Raw genomic sequence first — 24,932 nt, 5'->3', positions numbered from 1 at the left:
TTTCTCTATCACATAACTGACTCAGGTCTTCGTTTCTCAGAAAGAGAAAAGCGAGGTGCAGATAGATGGAGCAGCACATGTGCCTCAGTGGTAGGAAGCAATTTAGGAAGAACATAGCCTATTACTTCTGTGTTTTCATTTTTTTCCTCAATATTTGATTTTATTGATGTAATATTTTTTGATATTTTACTTTATTTTCCCCAATATTTGGGTTTGGCTATTTCTTCATTAGGGGAATAAAGGAAAATATAATTTAATACTTTAAGTGACTTTATCTACAAATAATAGAAAAAAGTGGTTATACTTGTATTGCATTTAGTTAGTTTATAAATAAGCAGATGTTAAAATAGACAAGTTAGAGGTAATTATAATGTTGCTTTTTTTGTTGTGTAAACATACCAAAAAAGATTAGAAGTGGCCATTTCATTTGTTGTTTTTTAAACAACTGGAGGACCTCAGTAACACCAGTTTTCAAAACACAACATTTTTCTCATTTCTGTAAAATAGTTGAGGAAGATAAGCTGTGTTAATTTCTTATTTATATTCATAACCTTTAATGGTCCTTGTGATCTAAAAAATGCCCTTTATATTTAGTATCCATCTCTAACTTCCTCAGTGGCTGATAGAGAACTTCAGTATAATATAGTATTAATTCATTTATTTATTTGACTAACATTTATTAAATATATTCTATAAGCCAAGTGCTAATGATAGATGCTGATAGTCATAAGCAACACAACGCAGTCTCTAATATGATATATTTAAAAAGTATGATGCCTCTAGATATATAAGTAAAAAAGCAAACTACTACCTATTTTTAAATTTTTCTATTTTTGCTTTGAAGAAACAAAAATTATGTATAAGCAGATGATTCACTAGTTGCCATTTCCCTGACTACTTTAACAGAACAAAATGATTTATTTTTGGTAATTGTTAATTTAAATAATTTTAAAATTAATTAAAATAGTTTGAAAAGAATATTTTGCATTTTGATAGCTAATATGTATATATTTTCTCAAAGTAGAAAAATTCTCAAGAAAAATAGATTTATCAGAAAAATAGAATTATCAGAAACACTGGTAATTCTAGATATATTTCCAATAACCTAGTTAAGCATTACTTTTTATTTCTTTATCGTCTATAATTTTTTTCCTCTCCTCTCATTTTCTTTTTGGCATAATATTCAGAAGAAAGAGCTTCTGGATCTGCATTTGAAAACTTGATTCAAGTCCATGCTTTGCTCCTTGTGATTGCGCAACCTTGGTAAGTCATAGTTACCCTCTCTCGGCCTAGTTTCTTCATCCGTAAAATAAGATTATATTGAATAATAATCAAGGTCTTTTCCAATTTTAACATCCTCTGTTTCCTTAGTATTCTGGATTTGAGGGTAAAATGTAGACACGTGGATGCGAACATATGTTGAGATATGCTACTAAAAATATAAATCCAGAATTTTGGATTTAGGTCAAGTTATGAGTTCTGATTTGCTTTTATCACAACATAGACTTCTGTAATCTGTTAGATTTAAACTTTACCGATTCATATTTTCCAAGGCAGGCATTTGGAATGAATGTAGCATTTATTACAAAAATTCAGAGCCACCCCAGACTAGAGATACCTACATTGTTCTTTGCCAGGGCAGGTATAGCTCAGATAATATCACTCTCAGATTATATCCCAAATCACAGTTGCATCACAGCACTAGCCTGCAGGCATCCTGTTGACTCAAAGCCTAGCGTCCCAGCTCACTCCTGACATCTCCTCACTTAGTCTTTCCTGATCCCTTTCTAAGTTGGAAGCACTCTCTTCCTTCTTTATGCTCCAATTCACTTACATTCAGTCTTGTATTAAAATTAGCTGTGCATAACTCTTTCTTGCTCGGTGGTTCCTAAGCTCCCTGAGATAGGCAAAATGGACCTTTCTTGTGTATTTGTGTATTTTCCCTGGTGCCTTGCACAAAGTAGTAACTTGTCATTTTTGTTGAAGTAAGTATGAAATTCAACTCAGTAGCTGACATTGATGTTAAGAACAACCACAAAAGCTTTGAGTTTTATATTTTGAACTCTACCACAAGGTTAGAGCTCAACTAAAAAGTACTCTTGATTGTGGCAGAATGGCATCAAATGAAGAGTCTCATCTCTGCTAAGGTTTGGGAATGTTGATGGCTTAGAAAAGCTGAAAACAGATTCCTGCCTAGTGTTCTGGGAAGAAACTCCAAATGCCTTTGTTGTTACCCAAGGGATAAGAGTCACCTTTGGTTAGCCCAGTAAGTGATCCACTCTCCCACCTGCACTGTCTACATTCTTTCATAGAGCCTGGCCATGGGTCATGCCATTTCATCACATGACTCATTACTTGATTCATTACTTACATCTTTATAGGCCTAACCTTTCATGTTGTACAAAAAAGTGCTAGCCAGAATAGAGAATGAGACACTAAATTTAAAAAACCATCTAGTATAGAAAGAGTTAGTAGGAAAATATACTGCTCTCAGAAATTTTTGTGAACCTCATTCTTCTCAGTTAAAATTACTTTTAACTTTCTAAATGGTTTCTTGTATAAATAGAGTAATATGTTTATACTGCTATTTCTCGATTAATCAACTTTAATTATTATTGGTGATTTTCTGCTCTGAATGTTGTAGATCTGACTTATTGAAGTACTATTCAACTTTTCTTCCATTCTTTCTCCCAATGTTTGGTATTATATCATTAATTTTAGGTTTTCTGTTGTAACTTTTTCCATATCCGTAATAATAATAATATTTTATTAATAATTAATAGTATATTACATTATACTATGTAATATGGTGATAATATTCAGTGGCTTTTCAATGTGATGACTTGTATTTTTCTACATTTTCTTCTTTTATTTTAAATAATTTCTTTTAAATTATGTTCTTCTGTTCTCTTTGTTCCCTTTCTGGAATCCCAGTTGGTTGAACTTTGTGGATTGATGCTTTGTGACTGTATCTTCTCTCATCTTTTTATTTCCTGTCTTATGTTCTGATACATTTAAAAAGTTTTTATTGCTCTTTTATGAATCTTTGAGGTTTACATTTAAAAAAATTTTAAGAACTGGTTACTATGACCTATCCCATTTTTATAGATTCTTATTCTTGTTTTTGTTACAATATTTAAAAATTCACAAGGACTCTAATTAGAATTAAAAAAAAATTCTTCTCTTTCTTTTATTTCCATTTATATCTCCTGGGTCTATGGCTTTGACTTTATCGTGATCTTTTTATTTAATGTTGTTAGTCTTCCTCATTTGTCTAGTAGTCCTTGCTTATCCATTCCTATTTTAGGCTAAAGGTTTAGGTTGAAAATTCCAGGATTTCTTGGCTGCTGTATTGGTCAGTTGCTTTTCCCAGGATGCCTTGTCCCTGAATTGAAGGCTTTTTTGCATGAGGCAGGGCTTATTATCTGCATAATTTGCACAAGGGTGAATAGGTGAGGGACTGAGAAAACAGAGCTCACACTAGCAGCCTGGACTTCAGGGGCAGTTTGCTCAACTCCTTTAGATACCTGTGCTGTTCTTATCTAGTCGCAGCAAACACTACGTTGCGTTTTATTCTGCATATGGAGGTCCTGGGGTGTGTTATGTGTGTGTGTATGTAGGGCAACTTAGTGCAGCTGTTTTATTGAAGGACTTTCAACAATTTCTACTGTCCCCACTATACTTGCTCACTCTGAACTGTGAGCATCTCCAAAGTCCCGTTGGAAATTAGGCTCTGTCCTTTATTGAGGCCCTTTTCTCCCGTTCTGTCTCGCAGCCTCCTGTTCTCCATTTTACTTATCCAAAGGATTCTGTCTGCTTTCTGTTCTTAGGATTTTGTCGATTTATCTCTCTTGTTCTCTTTTCTGTTAAGGCTTCATCCTCTTTGGAATTTCTTTATTGTCTTTTTCATGGTCTCAGGAAAAAAGTGGGACAACCTGAGTGTGAGTCCATCATTTTGACCTGGAACTCTTTTCCCATATTCTTGCTGTGGGGGCTAGTTCCCAGTTTGATGAGTCTTTTAGTAAGGTCTGAAGGGAATTATTTTAGAGAATAATACCCTATATAAAATTGTAAAAAATTGTAACTTTTGTGTCTCAGTAGAAGCAGAAATCATGCCTGAGGCACTTCAACTTGATGACCCAATAATGACAGGCACATAGGGTTGCATATATACCAGGCACTGTTCCAAGTATTTTATATATATTAACTCATTCAGTCCTTATAATAACTATATAAGGAAAGTATTACAATTGTTCCTATTTTACAGATGAGGAAACTGAGACACAGAAAGACAACTCATGAGTGAAAAGCTAAGATTCACGTTTACCTTCAGAGACTGAACACAACCTTTATGCTATATTGCCTCTCATAATTATGCCATTAAAAAATAAGTCATATAATATAAGTGGAGTATCAAATAATAGCTGATGAAATATTTTATTTAAAAAATGAACACGTTTTCAAGAAGAGATTTTTAAAAATGAATATAATTTCATGGTTATTAAGAGGGCTGAATTATGAAATTCTGACTATACAAAAGTGCTCTCAATGGGAAGAAAATGGGAGGCAGGTAGAGAACCTGGCATATTTGCAATATAAACTGATAATGCTGAAAGGTAGCTGTGTAAATTGTGGATGGGAGACCATATAACTAAGGAGAATATGAAGAAATGGGACAAGAATTTCAAGAGAACTAAAGCCAAGGATTAGCTGAGGCTCGCAAAAACCACTAGAGACAGCAGCAGCAATTTTTAGAGCTATTTTCAGAAAAATAGATAGATGAAAATTATAGGTCCATTGCTTGAGAATGGTAGTATCATGTTAAAAGAAAACACTGTACTATGGCTTTTCTTCTGTCTATAGCAAGAAGAATGATCTTTAAACTGCTAACATTGAAAGATCACTGCATTAAGAGGTCATTGATGTCCACAATAAGAGGAATTTAACAATAACTTAAATATTTTAGATGAATTAAAATTCCCAGACCCAGATAAAATACATTTTAGGCAATAAACAATCTCATTGATTTGACTATAGTACATATTTGAGATATTTTAGAGAACAAGGAAAATAATTCAAAAGAATAGAGAAAGATACATGTGACCTAGATTTTCAAAATGAGGGATATGATAGATTATATTATATGTTTAAAGTATTTGCTACCTTTTTCTTCAGGCACCTTTCAATGGGGCCTTTCCCACTCCATTACTGTCAGGCTTGGCCATATGTCTTGCTGTGGCCAATGGAATGTGAGGAGTGATATTAGTCACTTCCAAGCAGAATCTCTAAGAAATACTGTGTTTTCTGCCATCACTGTGAAAGAATATATTATCAATTACTTGAATGACACATAGATGTTATATTTCTCAAGTTAATATGACATAGGACCCTTTATATAAGATACTCTCTAGAAAAGAGATTTAATATGTGAGAATTGAAAATTATATGATTTGTTGAAAAGATGATGTAACAAATGTGATAAAATTTATAACTTTAAGTTGTGTAACTTTGAATAAATGGTAACTTGAAGCTGTATTTTTAAACATCAGTTGTATTGGATGAAGGAGAACTGCCTGTCGGAATTTAGGTGAAACCAGATAATGTGGATTGGTCTAAGCCTCAAATAAAATCTATGTGCCAGTGCCTTTATAAAAGTGAAGGTGATCTGAAGCCATATCAATAGAGATTTGACATCCATATTAATAAGGGGATTATTATGTGTTACTATTATTATGTCCAATTTTGGCACTGTGCTTTAAAAGCAATATTGATAAAATCCAAGGTGGATTTGGGTAGATAGAGAAAATGTAAATCTAAAGTAAAGGACACCTGGCCTAATAAGAGAAAAGCTATAAGAAGATGAAAGGGTAGTGATTGCATTTGTGTTCATACATAGGGAGGGAGCAGGATAATATTTACACATAATGATCTGCCTGGATACTCTAAGACACTTGACCAGATAGCTGCTCTCCTAATCAGCCTCGTTCACTAGTAATATTAAGTTATAGATGCATAGAAGAGAGACACTAAATAGATACACATTGCGAAAGTGCTTTCTAATCCTGGATGATCATCAGGATCATCTGGAGAACTTAAAAAAAAATGCAGATACTGAACCTCACTTCTGACATACTGAATCATAATTTCTGATGGTGGATCCTGAGAATTTGTTTTTTCATAAAACTCAATTGATTCTAATGACCTAATGATTCTAATTATTTGTGAGCCACTGTATCTTATGATGTGGTGGGTACTTGAGAGTCAAGAATTAGATTAGAGAACATTTATATATCAACAAGGGAGGTAAGACTAAGGCAATGGTTCCCAGATTTTGGTCTTCATGGACCAGTACAACTCTTAAAAAAACAGGGCTCATCAACATATGATAGCTTACTTCCTAGTATAACAAACAAGCCAACCAAATTATGGTTTTTTTTAGTTTTATTAAAACAAAACAAAACAAGCAAAAGAAGAAATTAAATTTAAATAGGACCTGGGCAAGGTATAATATAGGAAGAAAGTACAATCTTTCAGATTGAATGAACTTAGCCATTTTTCTCATTTCACCATGGACCAGTGATGATAGCATCATTTAACATGTCAGCATTTGAGAACCAACAGCATAGGTATGTACAGTTCCATATGGCCTCTAGCAATGTGCTACTTCATGTTATGCAGGGTCAAGTGGCTCATAAGCTGGTTTAAAGACCCTAGTTCTGACAGTGGTGAAGGGGAAGGCTTTGAAAAGAAATATAGATGGTGTGATAGGGTTCAGGGATACCTTTGATGATAAAGGATCTGTGAACAATTGTTGAAACTGGCTGTTTAGCTGTAGAAGAAAACTTCTGGGAATCTGCAAGCTGTATTAAAATTCACAAAGGGCTTTCATGAATAATAATTCTTGTTATACAAGGAAGTCACAGGCAGTCTCATTTCAATTTAATGTAAACAAAAGCTTTCTGACAACCAGACGTTTCCAATAAAGGTTAAGAAACTACATGGAGATTGCCTCCTCTAGAAGAGCTCAAAACACATCTGAGTAACAATTTGTTAGGAAAGTGGATAGAGTTCTGGACTGAGCTGGAGTTTGGACTAAAGCCACTATTTTCTAAGCCTGGCAGGCCTCAGTAGCACCTCAGGATCCTTTTATGGAAATACAGATTTCTGGATAGGCTTAGATCTACAGAAACAAAATCTCTATTGAATGGGGCTCAGGAATCTGCATGTTTAAGAAGTCCCCTAAGGGATTCTAAATTAAGTTGCTTGCAACCTTGGAAGACAATTAGACAAGTGAACCCCAGTGTCTTGAAGTGTCTGTGATGAAAGAGTTTATAAAATTAGTAAAGAGATAACATTTTGTTTTAGCATCAATATTTGAGTATCTACTTAATATCACATTCTATTATTGGTTACTTAAAAGTTATTTCTGAAACAACCAGTTATCTGATCACCAACACAAACTGAAAACATCGACCTATTTTTAAAACATGGTTTGCTTTCGCTTTGAGCCTGAAAGAGGAATTAGTTTTACACGAGGAAAAGGAGTCATGGACCTAATTATGAAATATGAATATGTGAAATTGCCAAACAGATTACATGTTTGTGCCAAAATCTTTTATTTACAAGATCGGTGACTCATTCTGTCCAATCTCAAAGAGCATATTAGTTTAATATGTTTACTCCTATGAAAGAGATGTTTTATTGGGTCTTTTGTTATTTTGAAATAATTTATTTTCATATAAATAGGTCATTCTGTTATAGTTTGAGTGACTGTCCCATTGATAGAATTATCAGGGAAAAATAGCAGAGTGGCTCAAAGGTCCTTATTAGTTTTTAGAGTCTGCAGTTCTGATCTTGACTTCTCTCTCTTGAGTTTCTTTCCTAATCTCCTTTGTACAGATTATCTAAAAGACTTTCAACTGTTGATAGGAGGATAGACTCTGAATTACAGGCAAAAGAAACTAGATGTAAACCATCAATCGACTGAATATAAAAATCATTGCTTGTAGTTTCTTGAAGATCTAACCACTGAGAAAAATTTTCCTAATATCTTTTGAGCCATTCAACCCCTTAGAAATATATTATCAAAAACACATTTTTCTTTGCTTATTTTAGTATCTAAGCTCTTTTTGCATATTATTCATTTATATATTCAGCAAAAACCAACTTTATGCCAGGCACGATTCTAGGTATTGGGTAAACAAGATCCCTGCTCTCATGAGGCTATGTTCTAATAAGGAGAAAGAGATAATAAACTTTTAGAAAATACATAACACTTTCAGCTAGTGGGCAAGTGCAGTAAAGAAAATTAAATGGAACAGAGAATCATTGAGGGGCCTATTTTAAAGATAGGGTATTTTGTATTTTGGAAGAGGAAGTGATATTTGGGGAAGACTCGGCCACTGTGAGCAGCTGTGAGAAGAGAGCTCCAGGAGGAGGGAAGAGCCAGCGCAAAGGCCCTGAAGCAGGAATAAGCTGAGGAGTTGAGAGGCCGGTTACAATTACCGTTAACAGTGTAACAAAAACTTGGGGGTGCAGAGGGGGTCAGAAGGAAGGCAAGGACCAGAGAATGCAGCATTTTACAGGCCATGGTAGGAATTTGAATTTGTTCTAAGAGTAATAGGTTCTAATCAGGGAGTGATATACCTCTGTATTTTACAAAGATAACTCAGAGTCTATCTAGAGAATGGACCACAGTCAAGTCAGAGTGGCAAGAGGAAGACCAGCTTGAAAGCTGCTGTTGCTTTAGCTTTTGACTGAGAGAATGTACATGAAAATCGTACGCCCCATTCAACAGATATTCTCAATCCAGAAGCTCACATATATGACTCTTACAACATGATTCTTGAACTTGTATTTTTCAGCTTTAATGTTCACATGTCCAACGCTATCAGTTGCATTGTTTCTTGTCCTTAGCTTACTACCTCCTTCAGTTGATAATCACTAAGTTAGATGGTTGGGCAGGAGAACTGGGTGTTTATCAGGTAAAGTGCCATCCATCCCAGTTAAAATCCAGAGACCAACCTCCAGTGGTGCCTGCCATTTCCCTTTTTCTTCCCACAGACTTCTCTTTTCCAGTTTCTATCACTTAGTTTTCTGTCCTCAAGGGTACACAGGCTCCTAAATTTTCCCCTACTCATCTGTCTTCTAAAAGACATACAGATATTGTTATTATTTGCTGCTGTTTTGAGGGATTTACTTTTTGTTTGCAGAGGAATACAGAGATGAATACACACAAAAAATATAGGAAACTCAATTTCTCCCACCAAAGGAAAGGGTAAGTTGAAGAAGTTACCTTTCCTTTTCATTAAATTTTAAGTAGAGCTGACTGGAAGGGGTAGAACATGTTTTCAGCACTTTTTTTTTTTTTTTAAGAGAAGTAATATATTGGCATGGCTATTGAAAAAGATATAAAATCTAACATTTATTGAGCCATTGCTGTGTCCCAAGCTCTGTTGCAGATTTTTCTTAGACTGATTCTTCTGTTGTTATCCCTCTTCACAGATGAGGAAACTGAGGCTCAGAGCTCTTAAGTAAGTCGCTCAAGGTCCCACAGAGAGTGAGGTGCCAACCCAGGACTTAAAGCCAAGTTTTTCTCTTTTCTAGTCTCTCCTGCTTTCGCAGTGAGATGATTTTGGAATCTGTAGAGAAAGCATCCTTTGCAGGTTTGAAGCTGAAGAACTATTCAGCAGGTGTGTGCTCCACCTTCCTGCCTCTTGACTGTGGTCTAAACTCCTTTTCTAGGCTCTCTATGCTCAATCCACTTTTTAACTCTAGGCCTTACCCTTCACTTAGGCCTTTACTGAAAAGTATCTCTTTAAGTATGTGTTTCCCAAAATTAAAAGAAATATTCCCCCTCTTCTTGTCACTGAATTTCTGACTTGGGTGGTCCCAAACTCATTTGGTTTAACTGCTGATATCTGCTTCTCTGTGGTTGCTCTCCTTGTGTCTGAAGGGAAGACCAAAGGAGCAGAGCTCCCTAAGCTAGAAGGACACAAAGCTTTCCTCTTTGTGGTTTGTCCCCTTGTGTGCTGAGACATTCATTTATCAGCTTGTCCTTTTCGCAGGTATACTCTTGGTCACAGCAGGCTCCAGGAGATTACTTGTCTCGCTACTGAATTTCCTTTATGTGTTTTTTTTTTAAGTATGTAGGAAATTATAGTCTTGAGCTTTCCTTTTTCATACACAAACTAATCATTATGAAACCCAATAATGATCCCTGAGGGAAAAACCACATGGAGTGAAAGGGCTCAGACGTGGAGTGAGGGTGTTGGAGAACAGACATCGTTCCGGGATCTGTGGACACAGTTCTCTCCAGGGGGTCAGTGCACTGAATTTTATGACTTGAAGCTATTTTTAGGCTATTACGCCATAGTTTCCACAAAGAAGAGTTGTGTGCTGTAATGTCCATTTTGCATCCTCCGTATCATTTTTGAGCCTGAAATTGCAAAGTTTGAGCATCATACATTATTGATCTGATGATTTGACTTAAAGGAGAGAAAAAGTTTGAAGAACCAGAAATATCGGAAATACTCTGTGAAATGAAGGGACTGGTTTTCTGTAATCCTTTCAAGAAAAACTCTTTAAAATTTCATTCCTTTGGGTTACGTGACTACAGGATGGTTAACTCGATAATCTGCCTTCGAGTATAAGAAAGGAGTGTGAGAAAGAAGTTCCTTTTATATTTAAGATTTAAATATGATTTTTTCTTTCGCAATATGAGAGATAAATATACCTCAACATTTTACTTTTGAGAGAGAAAGATTTTGGTATTCTGTTTTAAAGTTAAAGCAGTCCTGTTCTTGGGCCAAAACCAGAATAAGGGAGCGTTCTGGCACATTTGCCTCTCAGAAAAGGGTGAGAAATCTGATTTTTTAACTTCTAGCAAAATCTATTCTTAAGAAAGCCTCAAATACTTATTTACACTAAAGCGAAAATGACTAAATACAGTTTAAAACATGATTTCTCCCAAAGGAATTTATAGTTTCACAAGGTACAACTCTTTAGGTGAAAAAGTAGAACCTTCCAATTATTGATTTATCTATGTATTATTTATTTGCTTCTTTTAAAAAAATATATATATCTATACATATACATATATTGTTTTTAAAAAGAGATTTAAGACCATGCATTATAAAATAAAACATTAAAAAATAATTGCAAACATTAGGATGCTGTTAGTATTGGGAATTGGAGCTGTAGTGGGGAATGGAAAGAACTCTTTATTTTGTGGTTGTTAGAAATCCTTTTTTTTACCTTGAAATCTTATTGGGGCAGGGGTGGGGCGGGGTCACCGACTTCACTTAGAGCAGACCACCTTCCAGCACATGTTAGATAATTTATGGTGAAAGGTGTTTTTTTTTTTGTTGTTAAAATCTCTCAGCTTGCCTGGAGCATTTAGTACAGTTATTATTCTAGGTTTAGTTATTTGGTAGCCTTTTCTTTCGTTACTTATTAACCTCCATTTAAAGTACAACTTAATCATTCAAGGTACAAAGTTCAGTTAATGTTTCTATTGGTTCTAATTATGATAATATATAAGGCCACTGTATAACTTGAAACACCTCCTAAAATATAGTTCATATATGAAATAATTAGCCTTTGAGGCCCTGGTTCTGAATACCAGCATTATACAGGGCAATCCTGCAGTAATAGAAAAATGCTGCCCATGTTAATGGAATGTTTATATGATACTTGTGTTCCAAATAGTCTATATGCTTCACTCATTACCTCTCCCTCCAGTTCCCTCCATTTCTATCCTTATAAGGACAGGATATCAAAGGAGACCAAATTCTACCCTAGGGGAATTGAGAAAGAAGAAAGCAGTAGGTCTCCATCTTTATAGAGCTATGTTTATTTTGCAGTTCATCAAGGATGATGATTTCTTAGGACCCAGAACTCAAACTGAAGGCAGTTTATTCCTATTTGGAGTAGTGAAAAAAGGAGCCCCAGAAGACTTGAGTAAATTTATAGATGCTACATTTACCAAACAGAAATAAATTGTAGGTCTCTAATCTGTCGTCCCAGAACCTAGAATGGTGCCTGAACATCATATGCATTCAGCGAACACTTGCAAGATGAATGTACAACAAAGTCTCCCTTCTGAAACCTAGCTTCTGCAAGTCAGTGTAATAGGAGGCCTAAAGTACTTTTAGGTACAGGAAATCCTTCATTATCAACCCTGTTGATTGACTTAAGAAAAACAAGCTTCTGCTCCTTCATATACTGTGTTGGTAAAGGGTGCTCAGCTCTGGACTCAAGTTACCCAGATTCAAAGAGCATCGTTACCACTTAGTAGCTGTGTAAATGTGGGGAAGTTACTTGGCAACTCTGGGATGCCGTTTTCTCAACTGTAAAAGGGATTATTAGGGCAAGTAAATAATGTATTAAATGCACAGCACTCAACACCCATGGCCTGATAAATATTGGCCAGCAACCACAGTATAGAAGCCCTAGCCTCTAGAAAGCCTCGGGTCCTATCTGTTAAAAGGAAGATTCTTTCTAGCTAGAAAAAATAGGAACTTCAAGGAGTTAAAGACAGATTCACATCTATCTGTGGCTTTTTAAGTCATGTAATAATTAAAAGAGGCTTGAAGAAGACTACTTTACAGAGAGAAGTGGGCAGCTATCCAAAGGATTTTGAGTCAGAAATAAATATTGGTGGATTTTCTCTTCAAAAAGATTTTGAGAATTATTTCCAAAAAATGAAGAGAGTTTATGGTTCTAAAAAATAAAAATAATTTCTAAAGCTGTAAATATGGGATTTTACTTAGAAGTTATTTTTCTTTAACAAACATGCCATTCATTCAACAAATATTTATTAAGCAACTACTATATACCAAACATTGTGTTAGGTGCTAGAAATAAAAAGTGAAAAAGGCATGGTGCCTGTTCTTAATGAGTTTAGAGGACCTAAATATTCAGATAAGCAACACCCTTCAAAAATCATTATTTTGGGATTCTCCACATTTATTCCAATATTGTAACTGTTGCTGTCAACACCTTCAAACAACTCTTGGGCAGTGCCTTCAGGGTCAACTCCCGAGCCCCACAAAAACAGCAGTGGCTTCTATTTTATGGAAGGACCAATAGTCAGTAGACATTAAAATACCCCAAATATTCATCATTGATTGATAAACACCACAGCTCAGAAACCTCCAGGTGCCCACTTATCACCACTGTTACCGTTTCCTCTCTAGGACCCCCTAGAATGCCTCACAAGCCAGTTACTAAAGACTGAATACCTGGACCTTAGTCAGGGTCCTCCAGGACCTTTCTTTAGTGACATCTGTTCTGATTGATCTATGTTCTATTATACCTATTGTTGCATATTTTAAATATCACCCCTAATATAGAGTTTCACATTGCATTCTCCCCTGTCTTTCTGTCATAAACACTTTTTCTATCTGGTAAACCCAAAGCCTCATCTCCTATTCCAGCTTACTTTTAGCTATTGATGAAGAGCAAATCTGACTTCAAAGGCCATAGTTTGACTATTTGTCTAGAATAAAAAGGAACAGACTAAAGACGAGTCCAAAATAAAACTAGATACTATGTGCCATTTATTTCATTGTGATTTGTGGTTTACATTAATAACAGAAGGAAAGAAAATGTTCAGTTTCTGTTAGCAGTTAATGAAAATAAAGGTGTGAAATTTTTTTCCTGTCCAAACTCATGGATAGCTTCCAGCCACAGATCTCAGGTTGAGAACCTCTGTGAACAATTGGACTAACTTGGAAGCATTGAAAGTAATAATAAGGAAGAAGTATGCATGTTCCCCCAAAATTAGCAAGATGAACTTAAAAATAACAAAATGGTACTAAACTAGGTGAAACCATTGGGGGTTGAGAATCATAATCCATAACGCAAATAGACCAAGATGATGAGTAATGGTGGAAGAAACCTAGGAGGAGTTGTGGGAAGCTAATTATGAGTAGGCTTTCAAAGGAATGGAAGAGCAGAGAAAAACCCTGCTATTTCAGGCTCTAATGAAAAGACATTGTGTTATTGAAAAGGGGAGAGTGATCTTGTCTCATAGCAAAACCAAAGTGCCTCAGCCTCAACAACCAATGACTATATGTTATCTTATTTTCTTTAAATACCCAAATGATGTGAGCTGCAATCTCACAGACTAGCTTGACTACCAGAAATTGGCCCCTCTCGCAAATGCTCCGCTAAATTTTCCTTCATCCCAAGGGCTCTGCCTCAAGAATGTGCGGGATGGAGCAGGTCTTCTGTGTTCTTCCATTTGGGCTTTCTGCAAAGCCACCACGTGCTGCCTCTGTTGTCAATGACCCTTGTGAGGTTGATGCACAAAGACATTTTACCATCTCTCTGACCTGGTGTTGAGGGTGCAGGAGTCCTCTTTTGTATCTGTAGCTACTCAATCCAAAGCATAAACCAGTTGCTCTCTTAATTCCACATACAGTAGAGAACAAGATGCAAGTTCCCACAAAACTTCACTAAACATGATGGGCAGTGGTGCTACACCGAATAACATATGCATGCAGGACAGAGTCTCTAGGACCAGCCCTGTCTCAGGGCAGCTAAAGGGATTATTCACTTTCTAGCTCAGTTGGAGTATTTAAACGTTCCCAAGAGGCCCCAGAAAAAAAGTTTTCCTTCTCTCCAGTGAAAGTCCCAGCTCCCAGTGAAAGAAAGTCCCAGCCCTCAGAGTCTCTACATTTCTAGTTCAGATCTCTTGTGGGACTGACAGTGGGAATACTATATGGGGAAGACCCCAGCTTTACCCACAGAGGCTATTAGTTTAGCATCTATACATTCTGGATTATTTAGTCCTAAATAACATTATGAGTAGGAATTCCAAAGCCAGCTTGTTTTTTTTTTTTTTTTTTTTCTATTTTCTCCTCCAACATGTGGTGAAGTTCATATCTGCATATCTTTTTTATAGTCTTTAAATTCCAGGCTTATGCCAGCAACTGCTGTGACAAGGACAAACACATCTTTATGTCTTTTGTCTATTTTCTAATTAGCTGTTTTGCTGTTTTTTTTTTTTTTAGTGTTGAGTTTTAAGAGTTCTTTATACATCCTAGATAATAGTCCTTTTTCAGATATGTGATTTTGCAAATATTTTCTTCCAATTTATATCTTGTCTTTTCATCCTCTTTACCATCTTTTGCAGAGCAAAAGTTTTCATTTTGATGAAGTCAGGTTTGCCAATTTTCCCTTTTTATGGATTGTGCCTTTGTTGTCATGTCTAAAGTACTCTTTGCCTAGATCTCAATCTCAAAGGTATTTTCCCGTTTTTTTCTTAACAGAAGATAACATGATTTTACATTTTACATTTAGGTCTGTGATCCCTTTGAGGTTAATTTTTGTATAATATGTGAGGTTTAGGTCAAGGTTCTTATTTGTTTTCCTATAGATGTCTAGTTGCTCCAATACCATATGTTGATAAGGCTATCCTCTCTCCATTAAATTGCTTTTACACATTTGTCAAAAGTCAGTTCGGCATAGTTGTGTGAGTCTATTTTGAGGTTTCCTATTCTGTTCTATTGATCTGTGTGTCTCTCCCCTGACCAGTACCACAGATTACTGTAAGTACACAATAAATCTTGAAATTGAGTAGACTGATTTCTCCCTCATTATTTTTCTTAAAAAGTTTTAAAGCTATTCTAACTGCTTTGCTTTTCCACATAAATTTTAGAAAGAATAATCTTGCCTATATGTACAAAAATTCTGGCTGGGGTTTTGATAGGAATTGGATTAAACCTATATACCAATTTAAGTAGAATTAACATCTTTACTATGTTGAGTCTTGCAGTCCATGAACACGGTACATCTCTCCATTTATTTAGATCTATTACCTAGATGTATTTATTTACCTTGTTCCTGATCCTTTGGGGAAAACATTTAGTCTTTCACCATTAAGTATAATGTTAGCTTTATCGAATTGAAGAAGTTTCCCTCTATTCCTAGTTTTTATTATGGATTAGTGCTAAATTTTGATGTGCTTTTCCTCATCAAGAGGTATGACAATGTTTTTTCTTTAGCCTGTTAATATGGTAGTTTACATTGACTGATTTTCAAAAAATTGAACTAATTTCGCACCAATGAAATAAATTGTACTTTGTCATGGCATATAATTTCTTTTATTTTTAAAATTCTATTTGCTAATATTTTATTAAGGACTTTTACATGTATTTTCCTGAATGATATTGGTCTATAGTTTTCTCATACTCTCTCTTTCTGATATCAAGGTAATACTAGCTTCATAAAATGAATTGAGAGTGCTCTCTCCCTTTGTCTTTCCTGGAAGAGATTGTATAAAATTTGTATCATTTCTTCCATAAGCATTTGGAAGAATTCTCCAGTAAGACCATTTGAGCCTGGAGATTTCTTTCCTGGAGCTTTTAAATTATGAATTCAATTTCCTTAATAGTTATTAAACTGCATGAGTTATCAATTTCATACTGGGTTAGTTGTGGTTCTTTGTATTTTTCAAGTAGTTGGTCCATTTTTTCTAAGTTGTCAGACTTATGTGAATAAAATTGTTCACAGTATTCTTGTATTATCCAGTATCTGTCATGATATCCTTGTTTTAATTTCTGGTATTGGTAGTTTGTGGCTTCTTTTTTCCTTTATCAGTCTTGTTAGAGGTTTGTCAATTTTATCGATCTTTTCAATGACCTAGGTTTTAGTTTTAGTTATTTAGTTATTTAGTTTTAGTTATTCTCTATTGTTTTTCTGTTTTTAATTTCAATAATTTCTGTTCTTTATTGTTTCCTTTTCTATTTATTTGGGGCTTATTTTTCTTTCCTTTATCTAGATGCTTGAGGTGGGAGCTTAAATTATTGATTTGAGAACTTTTTTCTTTCTAAGGTAAGCATTTAGTGCAATAAATTTCCCTCTTAGCATTGCGCTAGCTGTTTCCCACACATTTTTATATGTTGTATTTTCATTGTCATTTAATTTGATGTAATTTTTTATTTGTTTTGTGTACTGTTTGTGTACTGTTTTTCTTCTGTTATTGATTTCAGTTTGTTTCCATTGTGGTTAGAGAACATCTTCTGTATGATTTAAACTCTTTAAATTTGTTGAAGTTTGTATTATGGCCTGTGGTCTGTGTTTGCATATGTTCAACGAACTCTTGAAAAATGTATGTTCTTCTCTTGTTGAGTGGACTATTTCATAAATTTCAATTAGAGTCTGTTGGTTGATGGTGTTGTTGAATTTTCTGTATCCTTACTGATTTTCTGTCTAGTTGTTCCACCAGTTATTGGGAGAGGGGTATTGAAGTCTCCATCTATAATTTCAGACAAATCTATTTGTTCTTTTAATTCCACCAGTTTTTGGTTAAGATATTTTATAGCTCAGTTGTTTGGTACATACACATCCAAAACAATCATGTCCTGCTGGTAGACTGACCCTTTTATCATTGTTGTCATTCTCTGTCTCTGGTAACTCTTTGCTTTTAAGTCTACTTTATCTGATATTAATATAGCTACTCCTGCTTTCTTTGGATTAATGCTTGCATGATATATCTTTTTCTATTTCTTTACTTTCAATTTACTTATATTGTATTGGAAGTGAGTTTCTTATAGACAGCATATAGTTGGGTCATATTTTTTAACCCATTCTGCCAATTTCTGTCTTTTAAATGGTGCACGTGGATACACTTTTATCTTTAAAATTTACTTTCTTAAAATTAAATAATTAAGTAACGTATGCAGTATACAAAATTTAAAAGAGAATGGGATGAAGAATTAAAGAAGTACAAATTAGTACTTAATAGTTGGTCACAGGGATGGGGAGCATGGCAGAGGGAATGCAGTTAGCATTAATATGATGGTTAGGTGGAGGGCCAAAGGAAAGGAGGGAGCAATTGGGGGTATCATTTTATGTACTGTATAGATGTCTAACCAATGTACTGTATATTTGGAACTAATTTAAATAAATAAATTTTTAAAAATTCAAAAGATACCAAAGAAGACATATTAAAAAGTTGATCTCCTTTCACCCTTTCTTCTAATCTTCCCATCCCCTTCCCAAGATGCAAACACTTCTAGTTTTCTGTTGTCTTCTTTCAGAGCCAGTCTACAAGCATGCAAACACTTATAGGACTACATATTTAAAAAAAAAATACAAATGAAAACAAAGTATATATACAAGAGATCTTGGAGATCTTTCTATGTTGGTACATATAGAGCATGCCGGAAACATTTACATAAAAGCATTTTCTTTAGTTTCAAAACTCTTAAAAGCCAGTCTAGAAAAGTGTGCTGTCTTATACAAGATTAAGTCTGAAAATCTACATGAGTTGAAGACATTTAAGGAGCAAAATGGAGTATGTAATTTATAATGAAATATGTAAATTGCTAAAAACAGTGAGCTTAAATAAGAAATAATTTTTAAAAAATATGGTGGAAGTCTACTATTAATAAGTCATAAATATTCAGGGAATTGTGAGTTATTTAGCAATAACTGCCTATATGACAGAGACTAATGGGATGAGACCAAAAGGAAAGGCAATATTTTAAGTCTAAAATATAGCTCCTAGAAACTTTGTAAAATACTTTATGCTGTTATTTTCTTATATACCCAAATGAGGAAAAGCATAATATCTCATGAAATAAAACAGAATTCTGGACCTTGGGATTTTCCTTTGTTTGTTTTTTTTTTTTTTTTTTTTTTTTTTTTTTTTTTTTTTTTTTAATTGCAGAATAAACAGATTTCTGAAGAGAGAATGGTTAATCTATTTTATATGTTAGGAACCTACTGTATTCCAGACACAGTTCCAGTCAATGAACAAGCCAGACAAAGTCTATGCAATCTTGGAACTCACATTCTGGGAAAGACAGTGTGGAAGGAAGAAAATAAAGGAATAAAAACCAAGAAAAAGCCAGGTAGTGATAGGCGTTTTGATAAGAACAAAATAGGGCTGTGTGTTACAGAGACACAGGGAGATTATTTTACATTTGATGTTAAAAGATGCTTTTAAACTGAGAAGCTCAGGAAACCATATCCATAATCCAAGAAAAAGTCTTTTGCTTACATTGCTCTAGTTTGCTCTGTCCTCCTCTGACCTCCTTCTGGCCAAATTCTTAAAGCCACAGCACCGTCCCACATTCTTGGTAAAGCCTTCTGGGATATTCCTGCCAGGAGGAATAAAGTGCACCTGATGAGACAGGCACTGTAAGTACTGGACTGGAGAATGATCCGATTGGCCCAGTGCAAGAAGGGTCAGAGAGAAGAAACCACAAGCAGAAGGCCAGATGAAGGAATTAAGCTAAATATATACTATCTCAAGAATATTCCCAGAAATTACTGTTAAAATTAAATCTCTGCTTACAATGAAATACTGTATAGCAGAGGTTCTCAAACTTTTTGATCTGAGGACCCTTTATGCCCTGAAAAATTATTGAGGACTTTAAAGAATTTTTGATTATGTGAATTATAGCTATTCATATTTACTACATTATAACTTAAAACTTTGAAATTTAAAAATATTTATGTATGCATTCATTTAAAAATAATACTATACCCATTGCATGCGACATATGTACATTTTTGTAAAATGATTTTATTTTCCCCAAATACATTAGTGAGAATAAAGGAAATTTTAAATTTTGCAATCTCTTTAACAAATAGTTTATGAGGAAATAGCTGGTCTCTTATCTCTGCTTTTCCATTTGATCTATTACTATATGTTCTATTTAAAGTATATAAAGAATATCAAGCCTCATACACATAAGTAATTTTTTCACATAAATGTGAGTATCCTTCTTTGAGGCTACATTTAAACTTTACAAGCAGTAGTTCCTTAAAGGTTGGTTGTAATGTGGATTCTGAACCATACTGATGAATTTTTCATATTCTGTTACATTAAAATACATTTGTTTATCATGAACTTTGAATGGATCTTTTACCTATGCATGATTTGTTTCATGCATTGGTTATTTAGGAAATATTGGTTCACTGAGTTATGCTCATACTTCAAATGTTTACATATTTCCTTACATAATATTTTTTAAATCACATGTAATAAAGTCTTTAATTATTGGGACACTGTCAAATTCATGGTGGTAGACAGATTTTCCAAAGTTTTTGTTTGAAAGTTTAAGTTTTGCCATTGGCATGAAATACAGCCAGTTTTCCTTGAAGTTACAGGCTCACTTCATTCATTTTTGAGAAAATGTTTGCCAGGTAATCAGGTCTGAATAACCATAGATTTTCTGTTAGTTATTGAAGTAAAAATGGTGTTCAATGACAAAAGCGATTAGTTTAGCTTGCAACTCAATTTGCTTTTCCTTATGAGTTTCCTTCATTGTACTTTAGGATGCAGTAAATTTTATGCATACTTTTCATTACATTGCATATAATATTAAAAAATATGAATCAAGTTCTGAGAGTTAATTCAATTAATAATCTTTTATTAAGGACATTGTTAAATGAAATTGGCATTGATTTTTATTTATGTTTTTGTCGACTGGTATTGAACAATGGTAGAACGATGACCAGTACCGTTTGGTGCCATTGCCTTGGTTTGTGCTAAGGTACTAGCAATTTTTTCCCACCATTGCTCTTGTGCTATCAGTACAGATATCAATAAAGCAAAAAAAAAAAAAAATTATATCTTACTGTATTTGTGAAGTTTTTTAACTTCTGTACCACACTTTAAACTATATTTATGAACTACACTTAGAGAACCGCTGCTGAGAAAAATGAGAATGTGATCCAACAGAAGGGGCTAGCTGGCATGGAAATAATGTAATATGCTTATTCATACTATGGCATAATGAACTATGTAACTAAAAGTATTATGTTGAAGAGGTAGAATTAGTACCCTAAAACATTTTAGGTATCTGGCCTTTGCTGAAATAATATTCTCCTTCCAGAAGTCTCTTCCGTTTTCCCCACATCTTCCAAGCTTGGTTCAGGCTCTACCTTACCCACAAAGCCTTTCCCATCTCTATAGTCTGGATTACCTCCCCAGCACTCTCTATATTGCCTTTTTTTCCAATTTGTTTATTTATTCAATCTATATTTGTATAATTATCTAATTTCTACATTGTGCTAGGTTTAGGATCTAAAGATAAGTGGCTTAAACTAATTTGGGAAAAAAAAAAACAATTGAAACCTTACTTCGGCACAGCCTGGTAAGTGTGACACTACAGATAAGCACAGGAGGCTGGGGCAATGCACAGGTGAGGCACTGATTGGGGCAGTATCAAGTGGAATTTAGAGTGAGTCTGTGACACATCTTGCTCTCTAAATCTTTCCTCAAGTGGAAAATGGATATAATAGGTGTTTTTCACTTAGCGGCATTGTGAGGAGTAAAGAAAGAAATGTGTGTAGACAATGTAGTATATGCTTGGTAAAGGAACAGTGGCCCATGAATGTGTGTAATACCATGGTCCAGGTGGTGGATTGTTTGAGCTACATCATAACAGCAAATGTGTAATCTCACTTTAACTCAAATTTTTGTATTTCTTGATCTCATAAAGGGTCAGGCTTAACATACAATTATACTACTTAAGAAAATCTCTTTTCTTCTTCTTCCTCATCTACTTCAGTTATACGCTCAGGAACTGGGCCCACACCTTTCTAAGAGTCCTCATTCAAAATTACTACTTTTCTTCCATGTTGTCCCTGTGTTGTGGCCCAAAAGTGGCCACTGGATGGGTAGGGAATGCTTTAGGCATAGCCCAGGGAGATTGATGAGGGCATTGCCTAGCTTAGTCACTGTACATAAATATTTTTCTGTAAATGGCTCTGTATAAATGTTTGTGCTTAATCAAAGAAAGTTTCTTCTAGATAATGTGTCAATGCCTATTATCCTATTGAGATGGTGGGGAGGGATATTAATTTTACAAATGGTGGATATCATCCAGGGCTCTAAATCCTCCTATCAATCCTTCATCACTATCAATCCTTCAATCCTTCATCACTAATCTAGTTCCCTTGTAATGATTGTTTCTGGACAATATGAACAAATTAGGAACCTTACAGAGTCTTCCCTTCTCACTTTGACCAAGTCCCTGAGATGCCTTTTCTGAGGAAGCTTATTAGGGAGAGGTCTGCTCAATTTATTTTTGAGAGAGTAGAGCTAGGCATCACAATATATACTGTGCCAAGCCATTAATAACCCACTTTTAAGGGTTGTTTACCCACAGCCCCTTTCCAAGAAGTATATAGTTAGGAAAGAGAGGGAGAGGATGGGAGATCGAAGAGGGGTGGAGGGTGGGGTGGGGAGAGAGAGATTGTATTTCCTAATTACAGATGATTAATATAAATTAATTATATTCAGGGCTTTCTAAGAAAGGGAAGTGGAAGAGTAAGTTATGGAGAGGAAAGATAGAGAAAGAAACTAACATGTGTAATGTGTGTTTACTATATGTCAGGCACAGTACAGGTACTTTACACATGATCTCTCAATCCTCAGAACAAACAAATAAAAAGAAGTAAGTCTTATATCTATTTTATAGGTAAGGAAACTGAGCTCTGTAGAGATACTAAATTTATCTCAGGTCAGTCATGCAACTAAACTAGTAAGTGATATTATCTAGGCCATGCCAGAGTTGTCGGCATGGCTGACAAAAATTGATATCACTGAAATGCTTATTTCTCACTCAATCCACTGAAGACCTTGCTCTATCTCTCCTGCTGAAGGGCTGCCAGAATCAATTACAAAGGTTTTAAAGTCACTTTCTTTGGGGCTGATCCTGTTTGTTGCCTAATGAAAGTTAGCTATTCTTCCTCCCCTTTCTTCCTTGCTGTTAGAACCTGTCTCTCATGATATAGGCTGAAATGCTAAATTCTGGTTTTGCCTGCCCATTCTGTGGCTATGACATAGGCTTGCAACTCAATCTGGCTAATGGGACCTGAGGAGAAGTTTTCTCTGAAGCTTCTGGGAACAGTTTGATTCCTTAGTACAAGATATGTAAGAGAGTCTCTACCCTTCCTATTATTCCTGCTTTGGACATTGCTTTCTGAAGATGTCCTAAAGCTGTGGCAACCATCTAGTGACCACAAAGTTTCCTCATGCTTTTTATTCTCACATGATGAACGACACCCTCAGGCACACTAGGACTTACCTATAATAAATTGATTTTATTGTTCTATGCAGAATAGGTTATTTAAATGTTAAAATGACTATGGTGAAAATAGTTTTATTTATTTATTTTTTAAGGAGGAAGGGGACTTTGAAACTATTTTGATTTATCAATCCTTCATTTTACAGAAAAAAAAAAAACACTTGGAGCAATTAAAGGTTTTTCCCAGAGTTATAGAGCTAGTTAGTGATAGAGACTAGACTAGAACCCAGATTTTCTGGCTCCATATCAAATGTTAGTTCCACAAGACATTTTTTGATGAATAGTAAGACATCACTCAGATATAGCTAAGCTATTGAAAAGATTTATGACTAGTAAGTGATCATCTAAAATGATTCAGCTTGTTTCATTTATTTTGTTTCCAAATAGTTCTGAGCTTAGTTGGCTATTTAATGAGATTAACTGTTCTTTTTTTTTTTTTTTTGAGATTCTTCCTTGAATTCGATGAATTATGAAAGTACCATAATTAAAATTATTCTGCAGCAGAGAAACCCAATACACTTTCTCTGATTCCCTTTCTGAGTATCACTTATAAAACAAAGAAGAGCTGTATAAATAAGGCTACACCTTATTAATAATGGCACTGAGATTATACTTAATTTCACTCATAACATACATTTTTAATGCTAAATTAAGCAGTATCAACTCATTATGGAGGACATGAAGATGACTTTGTCCTCACTGGCCTGTTGTAGGCTGATTTGTAGCTCTTAAGCAGGTATGTTGAAGTCCAAAACTCTGACATCTGCGAAGGTGACCTTATTTGGAAATATGTTCTTTGCAGATGTACTCAAGTTAGGATGAGATCATACTGTATTAGGGGGAGTCCCAAATCCAATGACTGATGTCTTTATAAGAAAACAGAGATTTGGTCAGAGGGATACAGAGACACAGAGGAAATACAAGTAGAAGACCACATGAAGACGGAAGCAGAGATTATAGTGACACGTCTACCAGCACAGGAACAGTAAGCCTTGCTGGTAACCACCAGAAACTAGGAAGAGGCCAGGAAGAATTCCTCCCTAGAGTCTGCTGAGGAAACATGGCCTAGTTGACACTTTGGTTTTGGACTTCAGACTTCTAGCCTCAAGAACTGTGAGAGAATAAATGACTTGTTTTAAGCCACTAAGTTTGCGGTGATTTATTATGGCAGCCACAGGATACTCATTTACCTTCTCAGATGACAAATGAATAGCAAGATGATTGTCAGCAGCTCCTCTCAGGGTTCAAGTGGGTTGAAGAACAGAGCATTTGTTATAGTATCTTACATACAAGTAACAGAATTCACTCTGTAGTGGCCAACTTGGTTCAGTTACTCACCACTGAACCATCTGGTGTATCTAGGGAATTAGGTATTCTAATTGGCCAGAAGTGAGTCAAGTGCTATTTCTCAAGGTAAAATGTGCCAACTGGAAAATAAGTTATCTATCATAAGATACTCATCAGAGTTCCTTCACATAATAATGCCACCCTCTTCTCAGTCCTTAGTACGTTGCTTTATAGATCACTTAATTAAAGTAGTATACTATGGTTTGTTTAGTATTGCTATATTTTCTCTTCTAGATTATAAATTCCTGAAGGTTAACAGAGTGTTTTATTTTTAGTTAATTGCCCAAATTGTGCGTAATATTTTCTTATTAGTGTTGAATTTAATATTCAGTGAGTAAATAACAGTAAGTTATGGTTTTATTGTGTTCAGTATCTCACTGTAAAGCAAAATTAGCCAAGAATACATCCATAATACCTTCAGGTTCATTCAGTGTGACATAACCTCAGCTCTATAATATCTTGCCTATTATGTAGTCAACTGACTGTACACATTTTCTTTTTTTCACCTCCTCATCCAGTTATCTTTTC

The 24,932-nt window shown here is 34.9% G+C and overlaps 1 long non-coding RNA gene across 1 annotated transcript in view; it reads left to right on the top strand.

Annotated features, from left to right (window-relative positions):
- Positions 1 to 1,191: 1,191 nt before the first annotated feature.
- LOC107518285 overlaps positions 1,192 to 24,932 on the top strand; it is an 85,179-nt gene continuing 61,438 nt past the window's right edge. The window contains exon 1 of the long non-coding RNA XR_001598809.2: positions 1,192 to 1,263. This is a non-coding gene — a long non-coding RNA (uncharacterized LOC107518285). The remainder of the gene's footprint in view (positions 1,264 to 24,932) is intronic.

This window comes from Rousettus aegyptiacus, unplaced genomic scaffold, assembly GCF_014176215.1.
Source record: "Rousettus aegyptiacus isolate mRouAeg1 unplaced genomic scaffold, mRouAeg1.p scaffold_m13_p_8, whole genome shotgun sequence".
In the NCBI taxonomy this organism is placed as follows: domain Eukaryota; kingdom Metazoa; phylum Chordata; class Mammalia; order Chiroptera; family Pteropodidae; genus Rousettus; species Rousettus aegyptiacus.
Note: the sequence above shows the minus strand (reverse complement) of the source record. Positions and strands in the feature narration are given on the sequence as shown.